Raw genomic sequence first — 6,307 nt, 5'->3', positions numbered from 1 at the left:
CTTTTCACATATTTATTCAGCTTAATGTTAAGAGTTATTGAATAAAGCAAAGGAAATGTTCAATTTTAAGAAGACAGTTGTGTTAGCTTGACAGGGCATTGTGTGTTTTCTGCTGAAAATGCCTGCCTAAAAATTTGCTGAGAAGCACATTTTCTGGGAAGTATTAGCAATGTATTCATAGACGAGTGAGTAAATTGATGTGGAGTAAGAATTGGATGAAGGTTGAGGGTGACATTAGACCAATATGAAGCTGGCAAGAGTCTCATGTGATTTCCCACAATCAATTTGGAAGGAAAGGTGACTTTAAGTGGAAGAATGAGGCAGTCCAAGAGAATGAATGGCAATGCTGAAAAGGAGGGTTACAAGAAATAGCAGAATGGTGCATTGGAAGAGTACTGGGATTATAATTCAGAGGTCAATGGATCCAAACCATTTTCTACTATGGCCATGTTGACTTCTTTCAAATCATTCTATTCCACTGCCCAATAAAAACAGCAAATGTCAGAGATATGATGTAAAGGATGAAGTGATAGCAACATGTGAATTTAAGCACTCTGCTTCTAAAGTATAAATAATCTTATGTGCACAGTCTGAAGAAATTGCTGGTCAGGTGGATTTTTCACAACTTGGAATCAGTCTTGACATTCAAACTGAGTCCCTCACCAGTTCTATTCGTTGACCAGATTTTGCCTTGGAAATTGTGGTTGGTGAGCAATATTTCTCTCGCTGCGGCTGAGGTTAGAAAAGAAAACTTTGCATCTCGCCGAAATCTTGCTGCCAGTGGAATCTCACAGTCCTGCCGACAGTGGGTTTCCCTGTGGCAAGGGGTGCCTTCAATGCTGCCAAGAAACACGCCATGGAGAGGGAGAAAAATCCCGCCCTCAGGATTTATCAGAAAAGATATTGTCAAAATCATGGCCAAAGAGGAGATGGTCAAGATGCCTGTGGAGCTGAAAGTAAAGAAAAACTGGTGGTATTTAAAGTTGCTACATCACCAGGAGCAGTTGGGATGCATGTGAAGTTGGTGCAGGACATAAGTGTCATAGTTGTGGAGGTACTAGCCAAAACATCCAATTGAGCAGCTAATTGTTATGGTAATAGGATAGTGATGCATAGCACAATGGTAAGCAGTACTCCCAGTAAAAAGTCTGACAACACCAGGTTTTAGTCCAACCTATTTATTTGATAATATACTCGCAAGCTTTCGGGTTAGCCCCTTCGTCAGGTGAATGGAGAGTTCTGGCCTCAGACAGAGCATATAAAGCAATAGAACCTGTGCATGAAGATGTTGGCATATTGAGGTGCAATATGCCAACATCTTCATGCACAGGTTCTATGATCTCCAAGCAGTACTCCGCCAGGGACCTAGGTTCAATTCCAGCCTTAGTTGACTGTCTATGTGGAGTTTGCACATTCTCCCTGTGTAAGGCTCTCTTCTCCGGGTCGGAATCCAAGATGGGTCATGTCAGGACTAAGACAGTTAAGAAAGCAGCCCAAATGATCATTGAAAAATATTACATCCGCCTTGGCAATGACTTCCACACCAACAAGAGGGTCTGTGAGGAGATTGCCATCATCTTCAGCAAGAAACTGCACAACAAAATTGCAGGGTATGTGACACACTTAATGAAGCGTATTCAGCATGGGCCCATCCGAGACATCTCCATCAAACTGCAGGAAGAAGAGCGGGAGAGGAGGGATAACTATGTCCCAGAGGTTTCTGCTCTGGATCAGGAGATGATTGAGGTGGACCTAGATCCCAAGGAAATGCTGGAGCTACTGGACTTTGGCAGCTTGTCCAATCTGCAAGTCACACAGCCTTCTGTAGGAATGGCCTTCCGGACTCCAAGAATCTAAAGTTACTTGTACCACAATGTTCTCTCATTAAAAAGACAAAATCAAAAAAAAGAGAGAACTTAGAATAATTTGGGATTGAAAGACTAACAGATCAGGGTAGATTAGATTAGAGTGAATGGAGTATAGAAAAGTCACAACGTGCCTGGAATATAGTTTACAAAGATACGGTTTGCATAGAGACACAATAACCACTGTCAGATAATTTAGACGTGTATTTTTGAAAACATTTATATTCTATGTTGAAAGCATATACCTTGGCTAATGATACGATGCTCTAAGTCATGATGGGATGCAATCAAGTAAAAACCACATACTTCAGAACCATGCAGCTATGAAGTGAAGGGAAAGGCAACTCTTATCAGTATCTCTAGACAATCCTAATGAGCAGAATAGTCATTAGCCAAGGGATCCCAAACAGTTCTAATCAAAAGATACATATTACACCAGCTAAGAAGGTGTGGAGAGACAGCGTCAGATGACTGTGAGAAAGACTTTCAAAGTCCATGAACTCACATAGTTCGATGCTGCCAGAGGATAAATGTTACTGGCCAAGGTAAATAACCTATACAAATAATGATTAGCTTATACCTGGCTAGTGTGAGAAAGGGGCGGGCAAATGGCTTTTGAAAATTGTATAACTGTAATACTGAGAGTGATGTACTTTCAGATTGATTTGGAACTGCCCAAATCTCTCTCCCTCATACATTGACCAAGCTTGGAAAATAAAAATACATCTTTAACTATACTACTTCTCTCCACGAGTCTTTATGTTAGCTGAGCCATAATTAAGAAGGGAAATCCCTCACATGAATGCCAGCTTAATAGTTAGTCTCTGAAAAATGCTCCTAAAATGTGTCTGCATGTGTTTTCTCTGGATACTCTGGTTTTCTCCCACAGTTCAAAGGTGTGCAGATTAGGTGGATTGGCCACGCTAAGTTGCCGCTTAGTGTCAGGGGGACTAGCAGGGTAAATATGTGGGGTTACCTGGTTATGACCTGGGTGGGATTGTTTTCCGTGCAGGCTCAATGGGCTGAATGGCCCGCTTCTGAACTGTAGGAATTCTATAATTCTATGATTCTCCTTAAATATGGGAATAGAACCGGTGGAGTTCAGTAACATGGATCAAATGGTGAAACTGTGATTGTTCTCCTTGGGGAAGAGAAGTTTGACAGAAATTTGAGGGGTCTGAACAGAGTGGCAAGAGAGACAAACTGTTCCCATTGACTTAGGAGTTGAGAGTCGGAGCACTCTCATTTATGAAGATTGACAAAAGCAAGAAGAAAAGCTATCTTACACAGTGAGGGGAGAAGGTCTGAAATTCAGAACCTGAGGGTGTGATGGAGATAAAAAGGATTGGGACTTTCAAAGGCAATTGTATAAATACCTGAAGAGAGGTATTATGCAGGGCTACATGGACAGAACGTAGCAGTGGGACTAGCGGAGTGAGCTAGCATGAACATGGTGAGCCAAATTCTCTCCTTTTGTGGTGTAAGCACATTACAATTGATTCTTTGTGTAATAAGTGTATCAACTTATAAATGGAAAATGACTTCAGGAAACAGCTTCAACATAAGTGTTGGTCGTGTGAATACTGCTCACAGCAGCTGGAGGTCAATAAAAGGGTAGTGTTAGGAATCATAGTTATATAGAAATAATCCCCCATAGCACAACTGTGCAGAGTTAAGTTATTGTCTACCTCTATTGAGCTGGGATTTTCCTACGTACTTTTTTGTTCAGTGTAACTTTGAGAATTGGCATTTTAAGCAAAGGAAATGTTTGAACTTCCAAGAGAAGACAGTTCTGTTATCTCAGCACAGAATCAGACACACTGTGGAGAAAATATGTCTGAAAATTTGATGAGAAGCACCTTTTCAGGGAAATAATAATAATATATTTGTTGATGAGTGAGTAACTTGATGTGGAGAAGTAATGGAAGAAGGTAGAGAGTGACATTGGACTAACAGCATGTTGATACGAATCTTATGTGACTGCCCACGATCAATTTGGAAGGAAATATGACTTTAAGTGGAAGAGTGAGCTGCCAGAGAATTGTAATGCAGTGAGAAAGAGTAAGGTAACACTGAATTCTTCAAAACTTTTATAAATACTGAAGACTACCAGAATTTTTCAATAAATGCAGCAAACACGAGACGTACAAAGGATGAAGAAACCACAATAGGCAAATTCAAGATGGCAGTTTAAAAGTGCAGTCGTACATGCACACACTGAAGAAATTGCTGGCCAGGTCACTAGGGTCACTCTTGACACTTGTGATATTCCCTTTAAGGGCAGCTCAGCAGAGTAAGGGTAACCAATTGGGACTCAGAGCAGGGTATCACCCCAAAGGGAGGAGTTCTCCTAGTGCTGAGGTACTTTGGAGTTACTGCAAATATGTGCTCCTGCTTGTAAGTAAATCCCTTTCTGTTGTACAAATGAAGCCTGTAAAGTGCACCATTACAACACTCAAGCTAAATTCCTTACCATTTTTGTTTCTGAAACAGATTTGCCAGTGGAATTGCAACCACCTGGCAAAATATCTCTATTTTATCTATTAATAATCTTCTATTCTACTAATATCCTGACAACCCTGAAAGCTTGTGAGTTTACTATCAAATAAATTGGTTGGACTTAACCCTGGTGTTGTCAGACTTCTTATTGTGTTTACCCCAGTCCAACGCCAGCATCTCCACATCAAAATATCTCAAAACCACTAATGGAGGCAAATGGATGTTGGCAATTGCATTAATGCAGGGGATACAGCTGAGGTTCAAAAAGAAAACTTTGAATCAGTGTTTATCAAAGAAGTAATTGTTACCAAATTCATGGCAAAAGAGGAGCTGGTTCAAATATCTGTTGGGCTGATATGTGATAAAGAGGAGGGACAAGAAAGACTGGTGATATTTAAAGATGATAAGTCACCAGGAGCAAGTGGGATAGATGTGAAGATGGTGCAGGAAGTAAGGGGGACAGCCGCACACATCCAATTAGCAGCTCATAATGCTAAATTACTGTCAGCTTGTAGTCAGTGACTTTTTTTTAAGGATTTGTTCAGCATGATTTTGAGAATTGGTGGCTAAAGCAAAGGAAATGTCCTAATTTCAAAGGGAAAACAGTGATGTTTGCTTTGCAAGGCGTTGTGAAGCTTGTGGTGGAAGTATCTATCTGAAAATTTGATGAGAATCACATTCCAAAATACATTTACAGATGGGCGCATAAAATATTGCGGAGGAGCTATGGGGGAAGGCAGGAAGTGATATGAGACTGTTGATGTGATGACACGAGTCGTATGTGAGCGCCCATAATCAATTAGACAGAAAAGATAACTTTAAGTGAAAGAGAAAGACAGACACAGAGGGTGAATTGCAATGTAAAGCAGCAAGGCTGCTAAAGCAAACAGTGCAGTGGAAGCATGCTTATCCTGTAATAGTCAATGGATTGAGACCTATTTCTGTTATGGCAATGTTGATTCTTCCTGCAACTTACTCCAGTGCACAATAAATACAGCAAAATTAAGAGATATGCAGGAGAGGGTGAAGTACTGGCAGAATGTGGGATGTGTAGTTCCAGACCTCTGTTTCTAACCTTGCCGTTGAGAGGAAATTGCTGGCCAGGTGGATTTTTCATAATCTAGGGTCAGTTTTGACTTTCAAGCTCAATTCCTTACCAGTTCTGCAACACTTCCTTTGACCAGAGTTTCTCAGGAAGGAATTTGCTGATTGTTTGAATAGAAACAATATGCAGGGTTACAGGGAAAAGGAGAGTCATTACAGCTACGATGGGCCAAATGACCTCCCTCTGCACCGTAACAATTCTGGGATTCAGATTTTGCTCGTGGAAATAATCCCCCTAACCCACCCATCCACCCACTACCCAGACCGATCGCGACCCCCTGCTCCCCTCCTCCTCCCCACCAACCACCTGCAGAGTGGCAGCAGAACCCCCCAACACCCCCCTTTTCCCTACAAGAGATCCATCTTACTCTCCCCCCCTCTTCCCCCAGAGAATGATCTGGCCTCAGTCCCAGAGAGATTGGCAATCTCTCTTGACCCTAAAAATGGATGGCAGATGTTGGCAGATGCTGTATTGGCAGACATTATGACTGAGGGTATAAATGAAAACTTTCCATTGATTTCCATCAAAAGAGAAGATGTGACCAAGGTCACGGTGGAAAAGGACTGGAATGGAGCAGTTCAGTGATGTGGACAGATTGGAGAAGCTGGGTTGCTCATCTTAGAGAAGAGAAGGTTAGGCAGAGATTTGTGAGGTCTGGACTGAATGGGTGGAGAGATAAACTGTTCCCATTGGCAGATGGGTTGAGAAATAGAGCACATTCATTAAATTGATTCGCAAAGGAAGCAATCGCTACAAGAGGCTGAATAAACTAGGCTTGTGCTCGTTAGAGTTTAGAAGAATGAGGGGAGATCTCATTGAGACGTATAAGATGATGAAT

At 41.5% G+C, this 6,307-nt stretch overlaps 1 pseudogene; it reads left to right on the top strand.

Annotated features, from left to right (window-relative positions):
• Positions 1 to 1,455: 1,455 nt before the first annotated feature.
• LOC145351540 (small ribosomal subunit protein eS17 pseudogene) lies at positions 1,456 to 1,857 on the top strand (annotated as a pseudogene).
• Positions 1,858 to 6,307: the final 4,450 nt, after the last annotated feature.

The sequence above is a fragment of the Carcharhinus amblyrhynchos genome, chromosome 13, assembly GCF_965287045.1.
Source record: "Carcharhinus amblyrhynchos chromosome 13, sCarAmb.v2.hapA, whole genome shotgun sequence".
NCBI classification, from domain to species: Eukaryota; Metazoa; Chordata; class Chondrichthyes; order Carcharhiniformes; family Carcharhinidae; genus Carcharhinus; species Carcharhinus amblyrhynchos.
This window is presented reverse-complemented; position numbering and strand designations above follow the sequence as displayed.